Source organism: Lepidothrix coronata, unplaced genomic scaffold (genome assembly GCF_001604755.1).
Source record: "Lepidothrix coronata isolate B3197 unplaced genomic scaffold, Lepidothrix_coronata-1.0 Scaffold182, whole genome shotgun sequence".
NCBI classification, from domain to species: Eukaryota; Metazoa; Chordata; class Aves; order Passeriformes; family Pipridae; genus Lepidothrix; species Lepidothrix coronata.
In genome coordinates, this window is record NW_016690362.1 from 1,291,895 (window position 1) to 1,304,118 (window position 12,224).

Consider the following 12,224-nt stretch of genomic DNA (forward strand, 5'->3'; position numbering starts at 1 on the left):
TTGTTGACTGGCTCTGCCAAGGGATCACACTAAATTTGGAAATACCTGCAAGTGACTGTATTTTGCAGTTACAGCTGCCTACAAGACCACCTTGTGTCACTGAATGTAGCAACTATAAGCTCTCACATGCTAAGCGGAGTGTACAAATACACCATCACAGGTGACTTACAGCATCAAACAGAAAACAACAGGCCCAAGAGCACCTAGACACAAGTCTTCCAGAAAGGACCTAGTGGTTTCTGAACACAGACAGGAAGGGCAGTTCTGTACCACAGGTTTCTTCAGTGCATGGTCTGAGGCAAACCCCTTGGGCCCTGAGATAAGCACTTCCCCACCTGTTTTCTTCACCAGAAGGACAGAATCCCTCCTCTAGAGGTTCATGCTTTCCCCAAAGGGGAAATCGACCCATATCACTGCCATAAGCCTTCTAAAGTAAAGCAAGAGACAAGATACCAATGGATTGGTCACAAGACCTGTGCTAGCACCTCTTCTCAGTACCACATTAATCAGGGAGCACAACCAACCACACACACTTTGAACTGTTCCACAATTGCCATCTGCATTCTCTCAAAAAGGAAAGACAAAGCTAGCAATTGCTTCATCTTAAGCAATGTCATCACCTCACTGTACCATGGACAAATTTTTACTGCTAAATCATGACAGCCTCCTTGATATTAACAGCAAATCCTTCTCACTCTACAAATCTGAAAAAAAATCTACCACTGCATTCTCCTTTGTTTGACACCCTTCTTAGTAAATATGACACATAAATCTTAGTCAAAACTGACATGTGCTTATCTTTGCACAGAAAACCAGCAGGCGGGGTCCCTGAAAAGGGAAAAGAAATAAATTTTGACCATGGCTAGATTTACAGGGAAAGGAAAAGAAGCTGCTTTCAACCATGCCCACATAAATAGCCTACAGAAGAGCTCAGTTCATAACCATGCCTGTTTCAGCTGCACGTGTGATAGACTGCAGGTCAGCATGGCAGCGCAGGCTCAGCCAGCCTCATACACTGCCTTAGGGCAACAGATTTCCAATGGCAAAGTAACATGCCCCTTCCCATATGAGGACTCCTAAGAATACAATGCAATGCAACAACACCTGAGTCATTGTCACCAAAAAGGACTGAAGTTTGAGTGTTTTGTCAAGTGCTTCATACTCCATCCAAACAAAGACGCAACAGAGGACAACTGTTTATGGGTGCAATCCTCAAATTCCTGCATCCAGACTATGGAATGCCATGGTCTCTCTAGCATTCATAGACATTTGTCTGCTGCAGTCCACCTCCATATGCCTACTCTTCCTTAGTAGACTGGAACAGCAGCTCATGAGTACACAAGAGGAGTACACTCCTATGGAGAACATAGGAAAAAAAAACATTTATGTGCAAAAGTATCCCCATTCTCTCACTAGAACAATGCTGCTCTTGGACAAAAAGTGATGCAGATTTGCAAAGAAACTGCATTCACTAGCAAACCAAAACCAAACTACCACAAAGAAGGTGGGGTGGAACATTCTGTTTTATGTTGAAGAACAAATTGCAGAGGCCATAAGTAACAGCAAAACAGAAGGAGAAACTATTCAGCTGAGCATACTTAACCAGAACACAGGGTTCAGTTACCACCTATACATGCAGACACATTAGATCCACCACCCAAGCAACATTTCATGCAACTCCCGACTTATTTGTAAATGCATATTTAGAAATTCAGGGCAATAATCTCATACAGTGAAGATGAATAATAGTACAGCCCACTGCAGACAGGATAGAAAGAAAACAAAGAGAATTTGTATAACAAAGCAAAACACAGCAGGAGAGGAACATCTGCTGCTTTTACCAGGAATAACATATGGTTAGTATCTGATGAAAGGAGAATGAGTTCATTCATATTTAAAAGCAAAAGTAATAGGTCATTCCTTCCAAGTTAAGAGGCAAAATGCCTTTCCCCTTTCCCTGTTACAGCCCCATCATTCGCAGTCTAGATCTGGCTTTCCAAGGAACTGATGCAGTCAGTATTCTGGCCTGGACAGTCAAGCTCAGGGCACTTTTCATATTAGGATGCCAGAAAGAGGAGAATGAGAACACTCATGTAGGAGTTTTGCTTAATCCTAACATAAGCCTGGTTTGTCCACAGCCCAGTCAGAGCAGCAACACAAAGACCAGTTTTGTCACCAGCAGATCACAGTTACACTCTGGAGCTGCAAGGCATTTGGCAACAGTAAGCACGATTAACACAGTAAGTCTCAACTGCTATCGTGAAGCCATCTTCAGTCCCTGAAAGCACTGCTCAGAATTGCAACTAACGCAGTCGGTTCCAATCAGAGCACCCAGAAACACATCTTTCTTCGACAAATGTGAGGCCAGATGCATGACAGCAATGTCTTCTAACATCCTACAGAACACAAGCATGCTAGCTGAGAAAGCTTCTACTTCTGCAGTGCTACCCCGCACATGGGTCTGCCATGCAGCAAAGCTACAAGGCAAGAGGGACAATCTTAATGCATCTTCATTTTCTCTTAAAAAAACCCAAACCAACAGATCAACAAGGTCGTCTTCTGTTTGAACACCTGTTGGTGAGTACCATTTAGTTGTGAAAGCAGAAAAGACAACTGGTACTAGCAAAGGTCTTCAACAGCTGTCAAGATACAGCACACAAGTTAATTCACCTCCGTAAGAGTCCCTCCCTCCCAACAAGATCTTGCCATATTTGCTGGTTCTTCATTTTTCCCAAGTCTGAATCCACACTTGCTCTCTGGAATTCAAGTATTCACTCTGTCAATAGAATTTTCATTGCAAAAGACAGCAAAAAAGATTAGAAGGATTTTGCAGCAGTGCTGAGCAGTCTAAGCCACAAAGAGAACACAGTATAAAAGCTTACTCTGACAATTAAGTGCTAGGAGTAAGTAAAATGGAAAATGACAGGCCAGATTAACTACTGCCAGCATTACTTCCCAGATCCATTCAGGTCACAATATTTTCCAGCATCCCTTCTCCATCCCTTTAAAACACTCCAGTCTGAGTCCAGGCATATTATTGCCCTGACCCACACATCTCACTTTTTATTTGCTTTCTGTCTGTAGAAGGGAATTAAGGCAAGCAAGCCAGAGATGAACATTCCTACACAGAGTAATCCAAAAGTGTCTCTAGCAGAGCCAAGCATCTGCCTACAAGAAGATGAAGAGGCAGTCTCCCAGGTACCCAGTGTATAGCTCTCATGTAGAGTTCAAGGCTTCAATCTGTGCCCAAGCAGCAAGTGGAAAAACCAATACAGCACAGAAGAGACGCAGACAGCAACTATCTAGCTAACAGCTCCACAGCCAGAAAGTGCCAGAGGCAAAAAGAGATGCAGTATCAGAATTTTAGCTATTGTCAGACTAAGTATATACCAAGAAGTTGTTAGCAGTCTCACCTTAGAACCAGAAGCTTCATCTTTATGCTTATAAAAGCTGGCTTTTGATGATAAGTTTGTAGAACAAAGCGTCACTTTCTTACATGTTTTGCCTTCCATCATTTACTGATGATCCTACTATAAAAGGATACATTTCACACTAAACTGCAGCAGAAACAGTGCACTTGTATTGTGTAGCAAACTTCTACAGAAGCTGGAAGATGGATGCAGGCTGCTGACTCAAAAGCCTTCTGCAACTCATGCTTCTGGAAATGGTTTAAGTTATTCTTATTTAAGATTTTCCATGTCACCAGAAGTTCCTCGCAATCAATTTGCAGCATGATCTATAGTCTCTATTTCCTCCATGTGAAAAGGAAGACCTACTGCCTATAAAAGCATTGCAGAATTAAATGCATTTTCAGACACAGGGGGCAATCAATAGTCTTGGAGATCAGAAAGGTTGTAGCACAGATTTTAGTACACCAAAGAGCACTGGAAGAGATTCAGTATGGACTTCCACAACAAATATTCCTAGGCTCTTTTTTGTCTAGTATCATTAACCCTGCTTGTGGCTAACAGTGATCAAACTGTAGCAGCCTTGTTACAGTTTCCAGAAAAGGCAGATTTTGTGGAGACAAACAAAATCTATTGTTTTCCTGTGCAAATCTTGGGACAGATGATCTATTTTTAGGATCACCTGAATCCAGAGCTGGACACCATGATCCCTTTGCATGTGGAAGCCTGAGAAGAAAAGGTCAGAGCAGACCAGCAGTTGTGTGTGAGACCCCAACACAAGCACACGGGACTACAGAAAGCAGCAGTGGTTGAAATGCCTCTGCATGTGGCACCTGCCCTCTGCCAAGGAGGAAGGTTGGTATATCACAGGACAGATAAAATTTTAGATTGTCTTTTCTCAAGTTTGTCCTCAGTTCTGTAGTCCCAACATTAAATTTCATTAGCAAGGAGAGCCATTATTACTTCTACCTTGTAAGCTGCTAAACTTTGCCTCAAAAGTCTCACTTTGATCCTCAGTTACCATCTACCCAGTAATTAAAGGACTTTTTTTCCTCTGAAAATTAAAAGAAGGTTCAGGTATTAACAATGTCCTCAGGCTCCTCTGCCAAGGTCTGAACTTTAGATACAGGACAACTCAGTTGTTCATTACCTTATGCAGCACAAAGAAGAGCAGAAGCATAGCCAAGCCTTCAAATCTGGAGGGACCAGATTTGTTCTTGGGACACCAAAATGACAATACCTATGTCAATGAGCACATTATGACCTGAAAAGTGAAGGTAACATTTCACCCCCTAAATTTTTTCATAATCTTACATGAATATTTGAAAAATTTTTTTAAATATAGGAATTTCCAGTTGACCAAGTCCCTTTATGTAGTTACTGCTCATGAGGCATTAAGAAACCCCACAGCAATAGGATTTTTTTGTTTTCAGAACACCAGATATTTCAGCAATCCTGCCCAATGAAGCCTGGCGAGGAAGTGCTTCTGTTTGATGCAAAAGGAGGTAAGGTCTAGCCCAGGAAGAGATCAAATTCACCTTCCTCCAGAAGAAAGACAAGTACAACCTCTTGGACATTTGTCCTGCACTTGGGTTGCAACATGCAGTGCTATATGCTTGGAGAAGAGTGGCTGGAAAGCTGCCCAGAGGAAAAGAACCTGGGAGTGCTGTCAACAGCTAACTGAACACAAGCCAGCAGTGTGCCCAGGTGGCCAAGAAAGCCAATGGCATCCTGGCCTGTATCAGAAATAGCGTGGCCAGCAGGATCAGGGAACTGATCATCCTCCTGTATTGAGCACTGATGAGGCTGCACCTTGAATCCTGTGTTCAGTTTTGGGCACCTCCCTTCAAGAAAGATATTGAGGTGCTGGAGCATGTCCAGAAAAGGGCAAGGAAGCTGTGTCTGGAGCATTAGTCCTATGAGGAGCAGCTGAGGGAGCTGGGGTTTTTTAGTCTGGAGAAAAGGGGGCTCAGGGGAGACCTTATTGCCGTCTACAACTACCTGAAAGGAGGGTGTAGTGAGGTGGGATTCAGTCTCTTCCAAGTAACAAGCAGTAAGACAGAAGGAAAGGGCCTCAAATTGCATAAAGGAAGGTTTAAACTGTCTATTAGGAAAAATTTCTACGATAGAAGGTTTGTCAAGCATTTTAAGAGGCTGCCCAGGGAAGTGGTGGAATCACCATTCCTGGAAGCGTTCGAGAGATGCGTAGATGAGCACTCAGGGACATGGTTTAGTGGTGGACTTCGCAGTGCTACATTAATGGTTGGACTCGATCTCAGATGTCTTTTCCAACCTAAACAGTTGGAAAAATACCTACAATTTGGTATCTCAAGCCAAAACCACAGGACAAAGTATCTTGGGGTTCAACAGAGAATCATACAAATCTTTCTCTGTAGTATAGCTATCACTGCATGTTTGCATTCTGGATAAACTGTGTGGTTTATTTAATGCCCACTACAGCAAAATGTGCACCTTCACAGCCTGACCTCCAGGAGCATAGCACTCCAGAAGCCACTACTGACACAGAAGCAGAAACCTCCTCTCTGCTTCTTTCTACCTTAACATTTTCCACCCAAGAACAGTATTTCCACATTAAGATTTTGTTTTTCTTTCCAGGTAGCAGCCATATATTCCCAAGTTTGGTACCTTACCTGGGAGTGAATGACTAAATGAGTAACAGCTTCTGTGTCTAGCTACACTAATGCCAATGCCTGCCATCCTGCCCCATGCAGTACCTAAACTCATTTCCTCCCCGTGGCCGCCCATGCTCTGCATACCAACAAGGTCACCACCTCCCTTTGAGCCAGGTGTGGCTGGCACATCCTCACACCAGCAGCTGAAAGCTTGGCAGCCTTACAGCCACACATTGGGAAAACCACAACATAATGAATTTGCACACCACAGTACAAGATGTGCAGCAGCCCCACATTACACCCCATTACACTATAAACAGTCATTAATTGTGGAAGTGAATCCACAAATAATTTTTACTCAATGAGCTTTTGCTTCTGTACTTTAGCTATTTTAGCTCTTCTTGTTCCAGAAGACATCAAAAAAGCTCATCTTTTGTTACAGAGAGTTACCTATAGAACACTGACAAGTTATTCAAGCGCAAGTTTCACCACCCCAGCAATATCTTCTTCACAGAAAGACCAAGGAGAAAGAATGGGACTTAAGCTTTTAATACCAATAGAAAGCAAACTGGATTGAATTTGGAATTTACCTAGAACTTTTTTTGCCAAACACAGCCTAAAGGCAAAAACCTATGGCCAAATAATTCTTCCTCACAAAAGCTAAGTGACATAGTCTCATTCCAAGAGCTAGTTCCTGGACACTAGGAGACTGGTAGATTGTTCCAAGGTTTGTCTTTCCAAATGTACCAGATCATCAACTTCTTAAGAGTAACTTCATGTAAAAGAAACAGGCTAGTTCAATTTAAATTAGTTACATTTTTATGTGCTTTTTCATTTAATGGATATTACCTCTCCATTACAGACAAATGCATACTGAGGAAACTGATCCACCCTCAAAAATTGCATGCATATTGCTGTGCAAAAATTCACAGGTGACCAAAACAAGCTCATCTAGTTTACTGTGCCATTTCCTGCAGATGCTTTGATAGGCAGCAAGCACGAAGAAAAGCCTGGGCAACAACTACCCAACATTCATGGCACTATACAAAGCTTACATTAATGTTGCCTACACTAATCACCTTTCCCAAACTCCTGTTTTTCTCCTGAGAGGCTAAAAGAACCCCAGCCTCCAGAGCTGTCAGTCTCTGTTCTCACAGGCAAGTGCAAGTCAAATACCTTTCTCAGTATCCAGTTTATGGATATCCACACCCTCTGGGTGCAATATTCTTCTTTTCTCTCCCTTTGTCAAAAAGGGGAAAGGATCTCTGCAGTAGTCTTTTAGACATCAGGTACAGAGGGTTGTAACAACAATCACCCTTAACGGTGCAAGTCTGAAGTAACTCTACTTGAACTCATGGGATCATCCCAGTATACTAATATTTTAAGCAGGCTTTTTAAAGCTGGCTTAATACATCTTATTGGCTCCTCCTGAACCTCACCTACATGCAAAAATTTTTTTCAATTTGAAAAACCGGCTGCCTTCTACACTTAGAGAAAATTCTACCATTATCATGTAAATTTTTAGCTCCATATCCAAGAGGGTGATAGAGAAGAACTCAAAGACAAGAAAGACTAAGATAATTGCAAGTCCTGGAGGAAAAAATATCTAGATAAAATGTACTGATTTTACACTTGATACTGATCTTCATGGCATGAAAGACAAAAACCCCCCACTGTTATTGTACTCATTCAGTGAAGTTCACCACTCATGGGGATTAAACAAATTGAACAGTCAGTGGGAGGTACCAAAAGTAGAAAGAGGGTGCAAAACTCCCCTATGTATTGGGAGCCTGTTAAAGAATTGGCATGAAAAACCAAAATCAATGTATGCTTGACACAGCAGGAATTGGTTACACTGCAACTAAATGCTCAATGCGGGAGGACTACAAACAGCTTGCTTTACCAAGTACAGTTGCTTGTCATCAAGTACCTCAAAGAAAAAAAATAAATCTTACTATATATCTCAAATTCAGCTAGGCTTGTCTGGAGCAACGCTTGGAGAGGCTGCAGCCTGTTCATCATTCTGTAAGAAACAGTATTTCTGACTCAAGTCCTCACTTTGTTGCCTTGGTTGACCTGTGTACCTGTGCCCAGTGGTTTTTTTCCACCATCTCCAGCTGTGTACTGGTGTGTTGGTTGGTGCTGACAGAGATCAACCTACAAGGGGTAACCAGGACTATTTTCTCAGCCATATTGCCAGAGGTCAGAAATATATTGGTGCCAACTCTTAACATTCAGCCACTCAAATGCTTCAATTTCTTCCAACTTCAGTGCTCAGGCCCTTTCAAAAGTCTTGAAAGTACAATACACATATCCTTTCCCAACTTCCTGTGCTGCCACACATTTCATGAAAGGCAGTCTGTTTCTAGCTTAAAAAAAAAATAAACCAACACACAAATTGTTCTGAAAAATCTAGATGTTTTCTGTGAATCATTTAAAACTTAAAAAAGAGGTACTGACAGATTCCAACCTATACTGCAACAAGGCTATCTTCAGGTGACATACCTCTCAAATAGTAGATCTGATGTAGAAAATTCTTTTTCAGATGAATATTTCATATGGATGAGTTCACCCCAGGCTCTTGCTGCCATAAAACTGCCACTCTGACAACACAGAGACAAGTCCCTGTCCCAGAACTAAGTTACATATCAACAGTTCTAATGCCCACCACAAATAGCTGTCTTTTCTTGTGACTCTTAAAACAGATTTGTTTAACTAGTGAAGACTACTTTCTATCATGAACTGCAGGGTCCTTCCTGTTAGAAAGGCAAAGAGAAGAGAGAACTTCAGCAAGTGTGATAGTAGACCAGTTATACTGCCAATTTCCTTAAACAGCCACTGTTTGCCAAGGACATAGGCAACACCCTTTCCCTCAAGCATGCCTTCATTTTCAACTAAAGGATCCATTCTTGTAAAGAAGGAATACCTCAATCTATACATTCCAGTTGAACCCAGCTTGGGTCACTGGAACATATGTTTTAGGAGCACATGGTCAGTGCCTGATCCTCTACTACAGTCACAGGGAAAATAATACATACAAGTAGTGCTGGATTCCAACCTGCCACTCCAAGGTTAGGTGAGACACCTGATCACCAGCTAGTTTGATGTAAGCACTTCCCAAGATGCTCAGGTCTACCTGTAAACACAACTGGCTGTTAAGGTAACTGAGTCAGAGGGGAATCAGCCACAGTGCACAAGGCTATGTGGCGGGGGGGGGGAAGAATTCTCTTCCCCTCACACACAGCAAGTGGTTTGTCACATCAAAAGTCAAAGAGCTGTTTTGCAATATGTTAGTTGATGACTAAGCTATGCTAATTAAAACTCTGTCTTCACAATAAGGGATAAATACAAATGAAAAATTAAAATCAACAAGTGTCCATTCCACAAAATACTGGGGGGAGGTGGGAAGAAGTGACTGTCATCACTTAAATGAAACAATATCCTGTCTCCAGGACATGGTGGCTGCTGAAAACCTCTATTCCTTCCTGTCTACCAAAGATTAAACCAAAGATTCACAGAGGTTAAGCTGGTCTACAAGTTACTTTAAAAGAAACACCAAAAATCCCCACTAAAAACCCGAACTACTGTCACACCACCTCAGGTCATACACAAAGAAACAAGCAGAGGAAGTTCCCTCTGGCCTCCTATCAGTGAACAAGAAAGAAAGTATTTGCAGAGAAAAAAAAAAATCAATTTTGAATATTCTGTACCATTTCCTTAATTTTTAATACTAAAAGTGCCATATGTCTCTGGAGTTTGAAAAGGATATACTACCTTGGACCAAAAAAAAACCCCAAACCCAAAAAACAGCCACAAAACTAAGAAAGTAAAAACATTTTCATTTCACAGGATTAAAATAATAGGAGAGAGGAATCCCGTGTTCTGTACTGCGACTTGTTGCAGTCTTTCTCATACACACATTTCACTATAATTGTTTCAAATCACAGAAGATGATCAGGACATTGAAAACCAGTAGAATACAATAACTAAGTACAGGGCACCCATTTGCAGGAAATGCCTTGCATAAGCAAATCAAGAGTAGAGAATAGATAAAACCAACACCACCTCTGTGTTCCTGTTTTTATTTTCAGGTCATAAAAGCAATCTTTACTCTGAAAATGAGCATTTCTGGGATTTAACATTTGTTGGGTTAGTAGTGCTAGGCCAAGGCAGTTATGCCTAGCCCATAATTTTACCCACATAAAATGTGTCACATTGCATCTGGTAGTGATGTCTTTTCAGGATATTGTCAACAGAATCAACTTTAAAAACACTGGAACTGTTCGAAAGTGCTGATAAACTCCTTCCTACAGCTAATGTTTCCACACAGGTTTACATCAAGGAGCCACACTGGATTACCTTTGAAATGCACACTCCCCATCTGTGCACAGTCACTAGCAAAAAGCACTTCAATCAGTCTCCTCAGACGAGCATCTTCTGATGGAGCCTTACTCTCTCCACACCGTCACCATTTCGCACACGTTTTTGAGCTCAGCTTATCTAGACATTCTATATGCCTACACAGGCAAAAATCGTGCTGTTTGCAAAGAGATCAGATTTTTATGTCATCACTGTAGGACTTTTCCAATTCTGCACTAGGAAAAAACACTCTCCATCAAAATGAAACATGAGAGCACTGTGCCAATACACATATGCTACCTGTGTAGACACACTCAATCTCTGTCTTCTAGGGAAGATCTTTAATTTGCCTAAATCCCTCCTATCCCTCTATTCTGTACTGATACCAAAGAGGGTCTCGAACCACCCTGCAGAGAGAACAGTCTTTAGTGAAAGATGGCAAACTCCCTTACAAATTCACTGGAAGGCCAGCTCAGCCAGACCCAGGACAGATTATCCACAGAAGATTGCCACCATCTATCCTCAGAGAGCCCACTATCACAAACCATGCTGCTATACTAGCACACCTGCTTTTAGAAGCACAAGGATGAGCTTCTCATCAGCTTCTTACTGCTAAGGAAAGGCTAAAGAGGCTAACTCAGAACACTTCTTCCCTTCTCTTCTTGATCTGCATGATATTTTTTAAACGGCTTTGCCTGATGCAAGCATTTCACATCAGACCTAATCATATTTTCACAACCGACCTTTCCCCATAGCCACACATAAGATTTAGTGAAGAGGCCCTATTTTTTGTTATATCACGTGCAGAGTCATATTTCACTGTACACCTAAGCTTCAAGCTCATCTCCCTGCTGCTGTGCAGATTATCTTTATACTGAGAACAGATCATCTGCATAATCAAAACAGTATGTAGGTTGCACACACCCTAGAAAACTTACAGAGCTCTTTGGACTAGTGATCAGAAGTTGGTCTCTTAAGGAGTACTCAAAAGCATCTGAGAAACAATATTTCTTTGCTTTGGTCAAGAAGAGACAGAATGAAAAATTACTTCTAATTATCAGTGACATGTTCCAACATGTACCAAAAGATGCCACTATATACAAGTCCAATGTGTCTTGCATCGACAGAAAATTGGGGGGGGATTATGTAATGATACAAAAAATAAACACATACAGAGCCACCAAGATAGCTATTAAACTGAAGTGTAAAAATACCACCCAGGAGCACCCAAAAAAAAAAAAATCTCAAAATATTTAAATGATCATTCCTAATGAGACCCTCTTAAAACTAGAGTCTTTGCACTCAAGGTAGCAGTTACAGAAAACAAGGACAACAGGCGGGACAGGAAAAAGAGAGGTAGCAAAGGAGCTTAATGCCTTATCACTGCTAAAGGGATCTGAGGGGAACAGGGCGTAGTCAGAAGAATTAGCCCTATCTTGATTAGCATCAGAACAAAGGCTCACATTAGTTTGTCAGCACTAGGACTCTCCCAGAGCAGTGGATAATAACCTTGTTTAAAGCATTAAAGGGATTTCCTCCCCATTTCACCCCCCTCCAATCTACATCCCTTCTCTAAAGGGGGATAAAAGGATGAGGTCCAAAAATTCTTCTGTTTAATTCTCTGAAAAACATACCAGGTTTTTTGTTTTGTGGTTGTTTTTTTTACAACTAAAACATAAAATACACAAGTAAGATCCCTTTGTGAAAGGTTTTCAAAGGTAACATTTGGGAGCAGGTATGGAAAAAAAATCAAATCAAAACAAAACCCATTTTCTGTTCAAGAGAAAAGGTCAGATAGTACAGGTGACTTTATCATGCATGCTTA

At 41.4% G+C, this 12,224-nt stretch overlaps 1 protein-coding gene across 7 annotated transcripts in view; it reads right to left on the reverse strand.

Moving 5' to 3' along the window:
- SUSD6 (sushi domain containing 6) overlaps positions 1 to 12,224 on the reverse strand; it is an 87,126-nt gene that overhangs the window by 67,353 nt on the left and 7,549 nt on the right. The window lies entirely within an intron of this gene.